The sequence below is a fragment of the Danio rerio genome, chromosome 2, assembly GCF_052040795.2.
Source record: "Danio rerio strain M-AB ecotype USA chromosome 2, GRCz13ab, whole genome shotgun sequence".
NCBI lineage: Eukaryota > Metazoa > Chordata > Actinopteri > Cypriniformes > Danionidae > Danio > Danio rerio.
Genome location: NC_141022.1, coordinates 41,004,611 through 41,022,603, shown reverse-complemented (window position 1 = coordinate 41,022,603; position 17,993 = coordinate 41,004,611). Strand labels below are relative to the sequence as shown.

At 31.7% G+C, this 17,993-nt stretch overlaps 1 protein-coding gene across 10 annotated transcripts in view; it reads left to right on the top strand.

The window, feature by feature from the left end:
• Positions 1-17,993, top strand: part of insra (insulin receptor a) — a 141,512-nt gene that overhangs the window by 30,237 nt on the left and 93,282 nt on the right.

Sequence of the window (17,993 nt, the reverse complement as noted above, 5' to 3'; positions counted from 1 at the left end):
TTAAATAAAAGACTGATCAGGTCTGATACTAGATGTCTCATGCTATATGCATATATACAACATATGAATCCTTTTTACTGCAGCAATTTGGAAAAAAAAATGCTCATTTAAAAGATGTAGAAAAAAAAAACAATAGTCAGGTCTTATACAGGACATCCCATACTAAACCTCATATAAAGACTTGTTACTGCAGCGTTTTGGAGAAATTGGGCATTAACATTACTCAAAGTGTTATGAAGACTCAATTTTCAATAAATAGACAAAAAACAATGATCAGTTCCTGTACAGAACATCACATACAATATGCATACTACATGTAAACACTTCTTACTCCAGCAATCTGGAGAAGTGGGACATTAACAAAATATAAAGTGTTATAAAGACCCCATTTCGATTAAGAAGAAAGAAACAATGGTCAGTTCTTATTCAGGACATCCCATACTATATGTGTACTTCACATGAAATCTTTTTTTACTGCAGCGTTTTGGAGAAACTGGGTATTAACCTATTATAAAGTGATATAAAAACCCCATTTCTAATAAGTAGAAAAAAAACAATGGAAAGTACTTATACAGGACATACCATACTATATATGTACTTCACATGAAGCGTTTTTACTGCAGCGTTTTAAAGAAACGGGGTATTAACATAATATAAAATACTATAAAGACCACATTTTAAATTGGTAGAAAAAATCTATGGTCAGTTCTTATACAGGACATCCCATACTATATGTGTACTTCACATGAAACCTTTTTACTGCAGTGTTTTGGAGAAATTGTATATAATATATTTCAAAGTGTTCTAAAGACCCCAATTCAAATAAGTAGAAAAAAACAATGGTCAGTTCCTATACAGGACATCCATACTATATCTGTACTTCACATAAAACTTTTTTACTGCAGCATTTTGGAGAAATGGGGTATTAAAATAATATAAAGTGCTATAAAGACCTCATTTCAAATAAGTAGAAAAAAACAATGGTCAGTTCTAGTACAGGACATCCCATACTATGAGTGTACATTACATGAAACCTTCTTACTGCACTGTTTTGGAGAGATGAGGTATTAACACAACAAAGTGATATAAAAACCCCATTTCAAATAAGTAGAAAAAAAACAATGGTCGGTTCTTATACAGGACATCCCATACTATATATGTACTTCACATGAAACCTTTTTACTGCAGCATTTTAGAGAAACGGGGTGTTAACATAGAAAAAAAGTACTATAAAGTCCCCCTTTCAAATAAGTAGAGAAAAACAATGGTCAGATCTTATACACGACACCCTTATCTCTGTGTGTACTTCACATGAAAGTTTTTTGCTGCAGCATTTTAAAGACACGGGGGAATTAACATAGTATAAAGTAATATAAGGACCCCGTTTTAAATAAGTATAAAAAAACAATGGTCAGTTCTTATACAGGACATACCATACTATATGTGTACTTCATATGAAACCTTTTTACTGCAGCATTTTGGAGAAAGGGGGTATTAACATAATATAAAGTGCTATAAAGACCCCATTTCAAATAAGTAGAAAAAGACAATGGTCAGTTCTTATACATGACATACCCTACTATATATGTACTTCACATGAAACCTTTTTACTGCAGCATTTTGGAGAAACGGGGTATTAAGCCAATATAAAGTGCTATAAAGACCCTATTTTAAATAAGTAGAAAAAAACAATGGTCAGTTCTTATACATGACATACCCTACTATATATGTACTTCACATGAAACCTTTTTACTGCAGCATTTTGGAGAAACGGGGTATTAAGCCAATATAAAGTGCTATAAAGACCCTATTTTAAATAAGTAGAAAAAAACAATGGTCAGTTCTTATACAGGACATACCATGCTATATGTGTACTTCACATGAAACCTTTTTACTGCAGCATTTTGAAGAAAGGGGGTATTAACGTAAAATAAAGTGCTATAAAGACCCCATTTCAAATAAGTAGAAAAAAACAATGGTCAGTTCTTATACAGGACATCCCATACTATATGTGCACTTCACATGAAACATTTTTACTGCAGCATTTTGGAGAAAGGGGGTATTAACATAAAATAAAGTGCTATAAAGACCCCATTTCAAATAAGTAGAAAAAAACAATGGTCAGTTCTTATACAGGACATCCCATACTATATGTGCACTTCACATGAAACATTTTTACTGCAGCGTTTTTGGGAAACAGGGTATTAACAAATGATAAAGTGCTATAATGAGCCCATTTCCAATAAGTAGAAAAAAACAATGGTCAGTTCTTACATAGGACATCCCATACTATGTACTTGACATGAAACTTTCTTACTGCACTGTTTTGGAGAAATGGGGTATTAACACAATATAAAGTACTATAAAGACCCCATTTCCAATAAGTAGAAAGAAACAATGGTCAGTTCTTATTCAGGACATCCCATACTTTATGTGTACTTCACATAAAAAACTTTTTACTGCACTGTTTTGGAGAATTGGGGTAACATCCTAATATAAAGTGCTATAAAGACCGCATTTAATATAAGTAGAAAAAAAGAATAGTCAGTTCTTATACAGGACATACCATACTATATGTGTACTTCACATGAAACCTTTTTACTACAGCATTTTGGAGAAAGGGGGTATTAATATAATATAAAGTCCTATAAAGACCCCATTTCAAATAAGTAGAAAAAGACAATGGTCAGTTCTTATACAGGACATCCCATACTATATGTGCACTTCACATGAAACATTTTTACTGCAGCGTTTTTGGGAAACAGGGTATTAACATATGATAAAGTGCTATGAAGAGCCCATTTCCAATAAGTAGAAAAAAACAATGGTCAGTTCTTACATAGGACATCCCATACTATGTACTTGACATGAAAATTTCTTACTGCACTGTTTTGGAGAAATGGGGTATTAACATAATATAAAGTACTATAAAGACCCCATTTCCAATAAGTAGAAAGAAACAATGGTCAGTTCTTATTCAGGACATCCCATACTTTATGTGTACTTCACATAAAAACTTTTTACTGCACTGTTTTGGAGAATTGGGGTAATAACCTAATATAAAGTGCTATAAAGACCCCATTTCAAATAAGTAGAAAAAGACAATGGTCAGTTCTTATAAAGGACATCCCATACTATATCTGTACTTCACATGAAACCTATTTACTGCAGCGTTTTGGAGAAAGGGGGTTTTAACATAATATAAAGTGCTATAAAGACCGCATTTCAAATAAGTAGAAAAAAACAATGGTCAGTTCTTATACAGGACATACCATACTATATGTGTACTTCACATGAAACCTTTTTACTGCAGCATTTTGGAGAAAGGGGGTATTAACATAATATAAAGTGCTATAAAGAGCCCATTTCAAATAAGTAGTAAAAAACAATGGTCAGTTCTTATACAGGACATCCCATACTATAAGTGCACTTCACATGAAACATTTTTACTGCTGCGTTTTTGGGAAACAGGGTATTAACATATGACAAAGTGCTATAAAGAGCCCATTTCCAATAAGTAGAAAAAAACAATGGTCAGTTCTTACATAGGACATCCCATACTATGTACTTGACATGAAACTTTCTTACTGCACTGTTTTGGAGAAATGGGGTATTAACATAATATAAAGTACTATAAAGACCCCATTTCCAATAAGTAGAAAGAAACAATGGTCAGTTCTTATTCAGGACATCCCATACTTTATGTGTACTTCACATAAAAACTTTTTACTGCACTGTTTTGGAGAATTGGGGTAATAACCTAATATAAAGTGCTATAAAGACCGCATTTCAAATAAGTAGAAAAAAAGAATAGTCAGTTCTTATACAGGACACACCATACTATATGTGTACTTCACATGAAACCTTATTACTGCAGTGTTTTGGAGAAATTGTATAATATTATATTTCAAAGTGTTATAAAGACCCCAATTTAAATAAGTAGAAAAAAAACAATGGTCAGTTATTATACACGACATTCCATACTATATCTCTACTTCACATGAAACCTATTTACTGCAGCATTTTAATGAAATGGGGTATTAACATAAAATAAAGTGCTATAAAGTCCCCATTTCAAATAAGTAGAAAAAAACAATGGTCAGATCTTATACGGGACATCCCATACTATATATGTACTTCACATGAAACCTTTTTACTGCAGCATTTTAAAGAGACGGGGTATTAACATAATATAAGATACTATAAAGACCGCATTTTAAATAAGTAGAAAAAAACAATGGTCAGTTCTTACACAGGACATCCCATACTATGTGTGGACTTCACATGAAACCTTATTACTGCAGTGTTTTGGAGAAATTGTATAATATTATATTTCAAAGTGTTATAAAGACCCCAATTTAAATAAGTAGAAAAAAACAATGGTCAGTTATTATACACGACATCCCATACTATATCTCTACTTCACATGAAACCTATTTACTGCAGCATTTTAATTAAATGGGGTATTAACATAAAATAAAGTGCTATAAAGTCCCCATTTCAAATAAGTAGAAAAAAAAAACAATGGTCAGATCTTATACAGGACATCCCATACTATATATGTACTTCACATGAAACCTTTTTACTGCAGCATTTTAAAGAGACGGGGTATTAACATAATATAAGATACTATAAAGACCGCATTTTAAAAAAGTAGAAAAAAACAATGGTCAGTTCTTACACAGGACATCCCATACTATGTGTGGACTTCACATGAAACCTTATTACTGCAGTGTTTTGGAGAAATTGTATAATATTATATTTCAAAGTGTTATAAAGACCCCAATTTAAATAAGTAGAAAAAAACAATGGTCAGTTCTTATACAGGACATCCCATACTATATATGTACTTCACATGAAACCTTTTTACTGCAGCATTTTAAAGAGAAGGGGTATTAACATAATATAAAATACTATAAAGACCACATTTTAAATAAGTAGAAAAAAACAATGGTCAGTTCTTATACAGGACATCCCATACTATATATGTACTTCACATAAAACCTTTTTACTGCAGCATTTTAAAGAGACGGGGTATTAACATAATATAAAATACTATAAAGACCGCATTTTAAATAAGTAGAAAAAAACAATGGTCAGTTCTTACACAGGACATCCCATACTATGTGTGGACTTCACATGAAACCTTATTACTGCAGTGTTTTGGAGAAATTGTATAATATTATATTTCAAAGTGTTATAAAGACCCCAATTTAAATAAGTAGAAAAAAACAATGGTCAGTTATTATACACAACATCCCATACCATATCTGTACTTCACATGAAACCTATTTACTGCAGCATTGTAGAGAAATGGGGTATTAACATAATATAAAGTGCTATAAAGACCCCATTTCAAATAAGTATAAAAAAACAATGGTCAGTTTTTGTACAAGACATTCCATGTTATGTGTGTACATCACATGAAACATTCTTACTGCACTGTTTTGGAGAAATGAGGTATTAACATAACATAAAGTGGTATAAAAACCCCATTTCAAATAAGTAGAAAAAAACAATGGTCAGATCTTATACAGGACATGCTAATCTATGTGTGTACTTCACATGAAACATTTTTACTGCAGCATTTTAAAGAAACGGGATATTAACATAATATAAAGTACTATAAAGACCGCATTTTAAATAAGAAGGAAAAAAACAATTGTCAGTTGTTATACAGGACATCCCATACTATATGTGTACTTCACAAGAAAACTTCTTACTGCAGCATTTTGGAGAAGAGGGGTATTAACATCATAATATAAAGTGATATAAAAACCCCATTTCAAATAAGTAGAAAAAACAATTGTCAGTTGTTATACAGGACATCCCATACTATATGTGTACTTCACATGAAAACTTCTTACTGCACTGTTTTGGAGAAGCGGGGTATTAACATGATAATATAAAGTGATATAAAAACCCCATTTCAAATAAGTAGAAAACACAATTGTCAGTTGTTATACAGGACATCCCAGACTATATGTGTACTTCACATGAAACCTTTTTACTGCAGCATTTTGGAGAAACAGGGTATTATATAGAAAAAGTACTATAAATATCCCCTTTCAAATAAGTAGAAAAAAACAATGGTCAGATCTTATACAGGACATTTCATACTATGTGTGTACTTCACATTAAACCTTCTTACTGCACTGTTTTGGAGAAATTGGGTATTAATATGATTTAAAGTGTTATAAGGACCCTATTTCTAATACGTAGAAAAAAAACAATGGTCAGTTCTTATATAGGACATCCCATACTCTATGTGTACTTCACATGAAACCTTTTTACTGCAGCATTTTTCAGACATGGGGTATTAACATAATATAAAGTGCTATAAAGACCCCATTTCTAATAAGTAGAAAAAAACAATAGTCAGTTCTTATACAGGACATCCCATACTATATATGTACTTCACATGAAACCTTTTTACTGCAGCATTTTAAAGAGACAAGGTATTAACATAATAAAAAATACTATAAAGACCCCATTTTTTATAAGTAGAAAAAAAATAATGGTCAGTTCTTATACAGGACATCCCATACTATGTGTGAACTTCACATGAAACCTTATTACTGCAGTGTTTTGGAGAAATTGTATATCATTATATTTCAAAGTGTTATAAAGACCGCATTTTAAAAAAGTAGAAAAAAACAATTGTCAGTTCTTACACAGGACATCCCATACTATATATGTACTTCACATGAAACCTTTTTACTGCAGCATTTTAAAGAGACGGGGTATTAACATAATATAAAATATTATAAAGGCCGCATTTTAAATAAGTAGAAAAAAACAATGGTCAGTTCTTACACAGGACATCCCATACTATGTGTGGACTTCACATGAAACCTTATTACTGCAGTGTTTTGGAGAAATTGTTTAATATTATATTTCAAAGTGTTATAAAGACCCCAATTTAAATAAGTAGAAAAAAACAATGGTCAGTTATTATACAGGACATCCCATACTATATCTCTACTTTACATGAAACCTATTTACTGCAGCATTTTAGAGAAATGGGGTATTAACATAAAATAAAGTGCTATAAAGACCCCTTTTCAAATAAGTAGAAAAAAACAATGGTCAGTTCTTATACAGGACATCCCATACTATATATGTACTTCACATGAAACCTTTTTACTGCAGCATTTTAAAGAGACGGGGTATTAACAAAATATAAAATACTATAAAGACTGCATTTTAAATAAGTAGAAAAAAACAATGGTCAGTTCTTATACAGGACATCCCATACTATAAATGTACTTCACAAGAAACCTTTTTACTGCAGCATTTTAAAAAGACGGGGTATTAACATAATATAAAATAATATGAAGACCGCATTTTAAATAAGTAGAAAAAAACAATGGTCAGTTCTTACACAGGACATCCTATACTATGTGTGGACTTCACATGAAACCTTATTACTGTAGTGTTTTGGAGAAATTGTATAATATTATATTTCAAAATGTTATAAAGACCCCAATTTAAATAAGTAGAAAAAAACAATGGTCAGTTAATATACATGACATCCCATACCATATCTGTACTTCACATGAAACCTATTTACTGCAGCATTTTAGAGAAATGGGGTATTAACATAATATAAAGTGCTTTAAAGACCCCATTTCAAATAAGTAGAAAAAGACAATGGTCAGTTAATATACATGACATCCCATACTATATCTGTACTTCACATGAAACCTATTTACTGCAGCATTTTAGAGAAATGGGGTATTAAGATAATATAAAGTGCCATAAAGACCCCATTTCAAATAAGTAGAAAAAAACAATGATCAGTTTTTGTACAAGACATTCCATATTTTGTGTGTACATCACATGAAACATTCTTACTGCACTGTTTTGGAGAAATGAGGTATTAACATTACATAAAGTTGTATAAAAACCCCATTTCAAATAAGTAGAAAAAAACAGTGGTCAGATCTTATACAGGACATGCTATTCTATGTGTGTACTTCACATGAAATCTTTTTGCTGCAGCATTTTAAAGAAACGGGATATTAACATAATATAAAGTACTATAAAGACCGCATTTTAAATAAGAAGGAAAAAACATTTGTCAGTTGTTATACAGGACATCCCTCACTATATGTGTACCTCACATGAAAACTTCTTACTGCACTGTTTTGGAGAAGCGGGGTATTGACATTATAATATAAAGTGATATAAAAACCCCATTTCAAATAAGTAGAAAAAACAATTGTCATTTGTTATACAGGACATCCCATACTATATGTGTACTTCACATGAAAACTTTTTACTGCAGCATTTTGGAGAAACAGGGTATTACATAGAAAAAGTACTATAAATACCCCCTTTCAAATAAGTAGAAAAAAACAATGGTCAGATCTTATACAGGACATCCTAATCTATGTGTGTACTTCACATAAAAGCTTTTTACTGCAGCATTTTAAAGAAACGGGGTATTAACATAATATAAAATACTATAAAGAGTTTATTTTAAATAAGTAGAAAAAAACAATGGTCAGTTCTTATACAGGACATTTCATACTATATGTGCACTTCACATGAAACATTTTTACTGCAGCGTTTTTGGGAAACAGGTTATTAACATACGATAAAGTGCTATAAAGAGCCCATTTCCAATAAGTAGAAAAAAACAATGGTCAGTTCTTATACATGACATCCCATACTATGTACTTGACATGAAACTTTCTTACTGCACTGTTTTGGAGAAATGGGGTATTAACATAATATAAAGTACTATAAAGACCCCATTTCCAATAAGTAGAAAGAAACAATGGTCAGTTCTTATTCAGGACATCCCATACTTTTTGTGTACTTCACATAAAAACTTTTTACTGCACTGTTTTGGAGAAATGGGGTAATAACCTAATATAAAGTGCTATAAAGACCGCATTTCAAAAAAGTAGAAAAAAAATAGTCAGTTCTTATACAGGACATACCATACTATATGTGTACTTCACATAAAACCTATTTACTGCAGCGTTTTGGAGAAAGGGGGTATTAACATAATATAAAGTGCTATAAAGACCGCATTTCAAATAAGTAGAAAAAAACAATGGTCAGTTCTTATACAGGACATACCATACTATATATGTACTTCACATGAAACCTTTTTACAGCAGCATTTTGGAGAAAGGGGGTATTAACATGATACAAAGTGCTTTAAAGACCCCATTTCAAATAAGTAGAAAAAGACAATGGTCAGTTCTTATACATGACATACCATACTATATCTGTACCTCACATGAAACCTTCTTACTGCAGCATTTTGGAGAAAGGGGGTATTAACATAATATAAAATGCTTTAAAGACCCCATTTCAAATAAGTAGAAAAAGACAATGGTCAGTTCTTATACATGACATACCATACTATATATGTACTTCACATGAAACCTTTTTACTGCAGCATTTTGGAGAAACGGGGTATTAAGCCAATATAAAGTGCTATAAAGACCCTATTTCAAATAAGTAGAAAAAACAATGGTCAGTTCTTATACAGGACATACCATACTATATGTGTACTTCACATGAAACCTTTTTACTGCAGCATTTTGGAGAAAGGGGGTATTAACATGTTATAAAGTGCTTTAAAGACCCCATTTCAAATAAGTAGAAAAAGACAATGGTCAGTTCTTATACATGACATACCATACTATATATGTACTTCACATGAAACCTTTTTACTGCAGCATTTTGGAGAAACGAGGTATTAAGCCAATATAAAGTGTTATAAAGACCCTATTTCAAATAAGTAGAAAAAAACAATGGTCAGTTCTTATACAGGACATACCATACTATATGTGTACTTCACATGAAACCTTTTTACTGCAGCATTTTGGAGAAAGAGGGTATTAACATGTTATAAAGTGCTTTAAAGACCCCATTTTTAAATAAGTAGAAAAAGACAATGGTCAGTTCTTATACATGACATACCATACTATATATGTACTTCACATGAAACCTTTTTACTGCAGCATTTTGGAAAAACGAGGTATTAAGCCAATATAAAGTGTTATAAAGACCCTATTTCAAATAAGTAGAAAAAAACAATGGTCAGTTCTTATACAGGACATACCATACTATATGTGTACTTCACATGAAACCTTTTTACTGTACTGTTTTGGGGAAACGGGGTAATAACCTAATATAAAGTGCTATAAAGACCACATTTAAAATAAGTAGAAAAAAAACAATGGTCATTTCTTGTACAGGACATCCCATACTATACCTATACTTCACATAAAACCTATATACTGCAGCACTTTGGAGAAATGGGGAATTAACATAATATAAAGTGCTATAAGGACCCCATTTCAAATAAGTAGAAAAAAACAATGGTCAGTTCTTATACAGGACATCCCATACTATACGTGTACTTCACATTAAACCTTCTTATGGCACTGTTTTGGAGTAATGGGGTATTAACATACTATAAAGTGATATAAAAACCTCATTTCAAATAAGTAGAAAAAACAATGGTCAGTTCTTTTACAGGACATCCTATACTTTGTGTACTTAACATGAAACATTTTTACTACAGCATTTAAAAAAATCAGGTATTAACATATTATAAAGTGCTATAAGAACCGCATTTCAAATAAGTAGAAAAAAAACATTGGTCAGTTCTAAAACAGGACATGCCATACTATATGCGTCTTCGACATAAAAACTTCTCACTGCACTGTTTAGAAGAAATGGGATATTTGCATAATATAAGGTGATATAAAAACCCAATTTTAAATAAGTAAAAAAGAAAACATTGGTCAGTTCTTATTCAGGACATCCTATACTATATATGTACTTCACATGAAACCTTTTTACTGCAGCATTTTAAAGAAACGGGGTATTAACCTAATATAAAGTGCTATAAAGACCACATTTCAAATAAGTAGAAAAAAATTATGGTTAGTTCTTATACAGGACATCCCATACTATATGTGCACTTCACAAAAAGCCTTTTTACTGCATCATTTGGAGAAACGGGGTTTTAACATATAAAGTTCTATAAAAAACCCATTTTTAATAAGTAGAAAAAAACAATGGTCAGTTCTTATACAGGACATCCCATACTATGTGTGTACTTCACATGAAACCTTTTTACTGCACTGTTTTGGAGAAATGGGGTATTAACATAATAATATAAAGTAATATAAAAACCCCATTTCAAATAAGTAGAAAAAACAATGGTCAGTTCTTATACAGGACATCCTATACTTTCTCCACTTGACATGAAACCTTTTTACTGCAGCGTTTTGGAGAAATTGGGTATTAAAATATTATAAAGTGCTATAAAGACCGCATTTCAAATAAGTTGAAAAAAACAATGTCAGTTCTTATTCAGGACATCCCATACTATGTGTGTACTTGACCTGAAACCTTTTTACTCCAGTGTTTTGGAAAAATTAGGTATTAACATATTATAAAGTGTTATAAAGACCCCAATTCAAATAAGTTGAAAAAAACAATGTCAGTTCTTATACATGATATCCCATACTATATCTGTACTTCACATGGAACCTTTTTACTGAACAATTGGGTATTATTATAATTCAAAATTTTATAAAGACCCCATTTCTAAAAAGTATTAAAAAAAAACAATGATTAGTTATTGTACAGGACTTCCCATACTAAATGTGTACTTCACATAAAAACCTTATTACAGCAGGGTTTTTGAGAAATGAGGTTTAACATAATTTAAAGTGTTTCAAAGACCCAATTTCTTGTAAGTAGAAGAAAACAATGGTCAGCTCTTATGCAGGACATCCTATATTATAAGCGTACTTCACATGAACACTTGTTACTTCAGTTTTTTGGAGAATTGGGACATTATTACTTTTCAGATGGATATAAACACCCAATTTCTAATAAGTACATAAAATCATGAGTTTTTGTACATATGAAGACTTCTTACTGCAGCAAGTTCTATAATGACCCAATTTCTACTAAGTAGAAGAAAACATTGATCAGTCGTACAGGACATGCAATGCTATATGCATATCTCAGACGAAGACTTGTTACTGCATCGTTTTGGAGAATTGGGACATTGTTACCTTTTAGATTGCTACAAACACCTCATTTCTAATAAGTAGAAAAAAGAACAGTCATTTCTTTTACAGGACATCACATACTATATGCATACCTCATAGGAAGACTTGTTACTGCAGTGATCTGGATTAATGGGGCGTTATTACTCTTCAGATGACTATAAAGTGTCCATTTCGAATGAGTAGAATAAAATAATGGTCAGTTTTGATACAGGACGAATGTGTCAAGGACAGACAGCACATCACAGTTTTCCACAACTCCAAATGTGTCAGGGATACACAAAATTGCAGTTTCCTTCCTGCTGAGGAACTATATTTATTGACCTCCATAGTAATTGTTTTTTTTTTCTAAAATGGAAGTCAATGGTTACCAGTTTTCAAGTTCATTCTAAATATCTTTTGTGTTCAACCAAAAGAAGGAACTAATAAATGTTTGTAACCATTTGATTGCCAGTGCATAGTGCGTTCATTTTCACTTTTGGGTAAACTATCTCTATGAAATTAACCAAACATATTTGTTTTGTCTTTGTCTTTGTACCCTACATTTGGAGCAGCACCACTCATCATCCCCAATAATATCATTTTGTTGTAATGGTACAATAATAGCTTGAGACAGTTGGGATGATGCCATCAACCTAACTGACCACTGAATTGTCCATTGAAGAACTGACCGTTTTTTTTTTTTTTACTTATTAGAAATGGGATCTTGATAGCCATCTAAAAAGTAATTATGTCCCTTTTCTCTAAAACGCTGCCGTAAGAAATCTTCATATGAGGTACGCCTTTAGTATGGGACGTCCTTTTTAAGAACAGACCATTGTTTTCTTCTACTTATTAGACATTGGGTCTTTATGACACTTTGAATGTTATTATTCCTCCATTTCTCCGAAATGCTGCAGTGACAAGGTTTTATGTAAAGTATGCATATATTTTGGAATGTCATGAACGTGAACTGCCCATTGTTTCTACTTATTGGACATTGGGTATTTAAAGCACTTATATAATGTTTATGCCCAAATTCTCCAAAACACTGCAGTAACAAGTCTTCATCTGATAAATACATATAGTATGGGATGTCCTGTACAAGAACTGACCGTTGTTTTTTTCTACTTATTACAAATTAGGTCTTTATAGTACTTTAAGTTGATACCTATTTCACCAAAATGCCGCAGTAGGATGGTTTCATGTAAATTATGCATACAGTGAGGGACGTCCTGTACAAAACCATAAAGCACTTTATATTATGTTAATGGCCCAATTCTCCAAAAAGTGGCAGTAAGAAGGTTTCATATTAGGTATGCATACAGTATGGGATGTCCACTACGAGTATTCAGCAATAGGAAGAGCTGAGCATTGTTATTTTTTTCTACTTTTTAGAAAAGGGGTCTTTAAAGCAATTTATAAGTTTAATACCCAATTTCTCGAAAATGGTGCAGTAATAAGTTTTCACATGAAGTATGCATAAAGTATAGGACATCCTGTATGACAACTGACTATTGTTTTTTCTACTTATTAGTAATGAGGTCTTTATAGTACTTCATATTATGTTAGTGCCCCATTTCTCTAAAATGTAGTAGTAAGAAGGCTTCATATGATGTATGCAAATTTTATGAGATGTCCTCTACAAAAACTGACTATTTTTGTATTCTAATTCTAAAAAATGGGGTTTTTAAAACACTTGAATTTTGTTATTTCCCAATTTCTCCAAAATTATTTGGTGAGAAGTCTTCACATGAAGTATGTGTATAGTATAGGACGCCCTGTATAAAAACTGGCAATTGTTTTCTTCTACTTATAAGAAATTGGGTCTTTATAGCACTTTGTAATATGTTAATATCCCATTTCTCGAAAATGCTGCAGTAAGAATGTTCCATGTGAAGTACGCATATAGTATGGGATGTCCTATATAAGAACTGACCAATGTTTTTTTCTACTTATTTGACATGCGGTCTTTGTAGCACTTTATAATAGGTTAATACCCCATTTCTTCAAAATGCTGCAATAAAAAGGTTTCATGTGAAGTACACACATAGTATGGGATGCCCTATATATGAACTGACCATTGTTTTTTCTACTTATTTGAAATGGGGTCTTTATAGCACTTTGTAATATGTTAATACCCTGTTTCTCCAAAACACTGAAGTAAAAAGGCTTTATGTGAAGTACCCATATAGTATGGAATATCCTGTATAAGAACTGACTATTGTTGTCTTCTACTTATTTAAACTGTGGTCTTTATAGCACTTTATAATGGGTTAATACCCCATTTCTCCAAAATGCTGCAGTAAAAAGGTTCATGTGAAGTACACATATACTATGAAATGTCCTGTACAAGAACTGACCAATGTTTTTTTTCTACTTATTTAAAATGCTGTGTTTATATTATGTTTATACCCAATTTCTTTAAAATGCTGGAGTAAAAAGGTTTTATGTGAAGTAGATATATAGTATGGGATGTCCTGTATAAGAACTGACCATTGTTTTTTCTACTTATTTGAAATGGTTTTTTTATATCATTTTATATTATTATGTTAATACCCCGCTTCTCCAAAACAGTGCAGTAAGAAGTTTTCATGTGAAGTACACATATAGTATGGGATGTCCTGTATAACAACTGACAATTGTTTTTTTCTACTTATTTAAAATGCGGTCTTTGTAGTACTTTATTTTATATTAATAGCCCATTTCTTTAAAATGCTACAGTAAAAAGGTTTCATGTGAAGTACACATATAGTATGGGATGTCCTATGTAAGAACTGACCATTGATTTTTTCCACTTAATTGAAATGGGGTCTTATTAGTACTTTTTTCTATTTTAATACCAGTTTCTCCAAAACAGTGCAGTAAAAAGGTTTAATGTGAAGTACACGTATAGTATGAAATGTCCTGTATAAGAACAGATCATTGTTTTTTTCTACTTATTTAAAATGGGGTTTTTATAGTACTTTATATTATGTTAAATCCCCCGTTTCTTTAAAATGCTGCAGTAAAAAGTTTTTATGTGAAGTACATATATAGTATGGAATGTCCTGTATAAGAACTGACCATTGTTTTTTTTTCTACTTATTTAAAATGCAGTCTTTATAGTACTTTATATTATGTTAATACCCCGTTTCTTTAAAATGCTGCAGTAAAAAGCTTTTATGTGAAGTACACACATTGATTAGGATGTCCTGTATAAGATTTGACCATTGTTTTTTTCTACTTATTTAAAATGCGGTCTTTTTAGTACTTTATACATTTACATTTAGTCATTTAGCAGACGCTTTTATCCAAAGCGACTTACAAATGAGGACAAGGAAGCAATTAACACAACTGTTAGAGCAACAATGAATAAGTGCTGTAGGCAAGTTTCAGGTGTGTAAAGAGTGTGAGAAGCAAAACATTAGTATTTTTTTAATAGTTAGTGTAGGAGTCAGAGAGGGAGTTGCATATTAGCAAGGAAAGTGGAGACTAAATTGTTATAATAAGTTATATTATATTATGTTAATACCCCATTTCTTTAAAATGCTGCAGTAAAAAGGTTTCATGTGAAGTAAATTTATAGTATGGGATGTACTGTATAAGAACTGCTCATTGTTTTTTTCTACTTATTTGAAATGCGGTCTTTATAGTACTTTATAATATGTTAATAACCTGTTTCTCCAAAACGCTTTAGTAAAAAGGTTTCATGTGAAGTACACATATAGTATGGGATGTCCTGTATAAGAACTGACCATTGTTTTTTCTACTTATTGGAAATGGGCTCTTTATAGCACTGTCTAATATGTTAATACCCTGTTTTTCCAAAACGCTGCAGTAAAAAGGTTTCATGTGAAGTGCACATATAGTATTGGATGTCCTGTATGAGAACTGACGATTGTTTTTTTCTACTTATTAGAATTGGACTCTTTATAGCACTTTACAATATGTTAATACCCTGTTTCTCCAAAACGCTGCAGTAAAAAGGTTTCATGTGAAGTGCACATATAGTATGGGACGTCCTGTTTAAGAACTGACCATTGTTTTTTTCTACTTATTGGAAATGGGCTCTTTATAGCACTTTATAATAGGTTAATACCCTGTTTTTCCGAAACTCTGCAGTAAAAAGGTTTCATGTGAAGTGCACATATAGTATGTGATGTCCTGTATAAGAACTGACCATTGTCTTTTTTTCTACTTATTTGAATTGGGGTCTTTATAGCACTATGAATAATGTTAATATCCCGTTTCTCCAAAATGCTGCAGTAAAAAGGTTTCATGTGAAGTACACATATAGTATGGGATGTCCTGTATAAGAACTTACCATTGTTTTTTCTACTTATTGGAAATGGGCTCTTTATAGCACTTTATAATATGTTAATACCCCGTTTCTCCAAAACGCTGCAGTAAAAAAGATTTCATGTGAAGTGTACAGATAGTATGGGATGTCCTGTATAAGAACTGACCATTGTATTTTTCTACTTATTGGAAATGGGCTCCTTACAGCACTTTATAATAAGTTAATACCCCGTTTCTCCAAAACGCTGCAGTAAAAAAGATTCCATGTGAAGTGTACATATAGTATGGGATGTCCTGTATAAGAACTGACCATTGTTTTTTTCTACTTATTAGAAATGGGGTTTTTATGTCACTTTAGAATAGGTTAATACCCAGTTTCTCCAAAACGCTGCAGTAAAAAATATTTAATTTGAAGTGCACATATAGTATGGGATGTCCTGTATAAGAACTGACCATTGTTTTTTCTACTTATTATAAATGGGCTCCTTATAGCACTTTTTAATATATTAATACCCTGTTTCTCCAAAATGCTGCAGTAAAAAGGTTTCATGTGAAGGGCACATAGTATGGGATGTCCTGTTTAAGAACTGACCATTGTTTTTTTCTACTTATTGGAAATGGGCTCTTTATAGCACTATAAAATATGTTAATACCCAGTTTCTTTAAAATGCTGCAGTAAAAAGGTTTCATGTGAAGTACATATGTAGTATGGGATGTCATGTATAAGAAGTGACCATTGTCTTTTTCTACTTATTTGAAATGGGGTCTTTATAGCACTTTATATTATGTTAATACCCCCTTTCTCCAAAATGCTGCAGTAAAAAGGTTTCATGTGAAGTACAGATATAGTATGGGACGTCCTGTATAAGAACTGACCATTGTTTTTTTCTACTCATTTGATATGGGGTCTTTATAACGTTTTGAATTACATTAGTAATCTATTACTCCAAAATGCTGCAGTAAAAAAGATTTAATGTGAAGTGCACATATAGTATGGGATGTCCTGTATAAGAACTGACCATTGTTTTTTTCTACTTATTTGAAATGCGGTCTTTATAGCACTTTATATTATGTTAATACCCCCTTTCTCCAAAACGCTGCAGTAAATAGGTTTCATGTGAAGTACAGATATAGTATGGGATGTCCTGTATAAGAACTGACCATTGTCTTTTTCTACTTATTTGAAATGGGGTCTTTATAGCACTTTATATTATGTTAATACCCCCTTTCTCCAAAATGCTGCAGTAAAAAGGTTTCATGTGAAGTACACATATAGTATGGTATGTCCTGTATAAGAACTGACCATTGTTTTTTTCTACTTATTTGAAATAGGGTCTTTATAGCACTTTATATTGGCTTAATACCCCCTTTCTCCAAAATGCTGCAGTAAAAAGGTTTCATGTGAAGTACACATATAGTATGGTATGTCCTGTATAAGAACTGACTATTGTTTTTTTCTACTTATTTGAAATGCGGTCTTTATAGCACTTTATATTAGGTTATTACCCCAATTCTCCAAAACAGTGCAGTAAAAAGTTTTTATGTGAAGTACACATAAAGTATGGGATGTCCTAAATAAGAACTGACCATTGTTTCTTTCTACTTATTTGAAATGGGGTCTTTAAAGCACTTTATATTATGTTAATACCCCCTTTCTCCAAAATGCTGCAGTAAAAA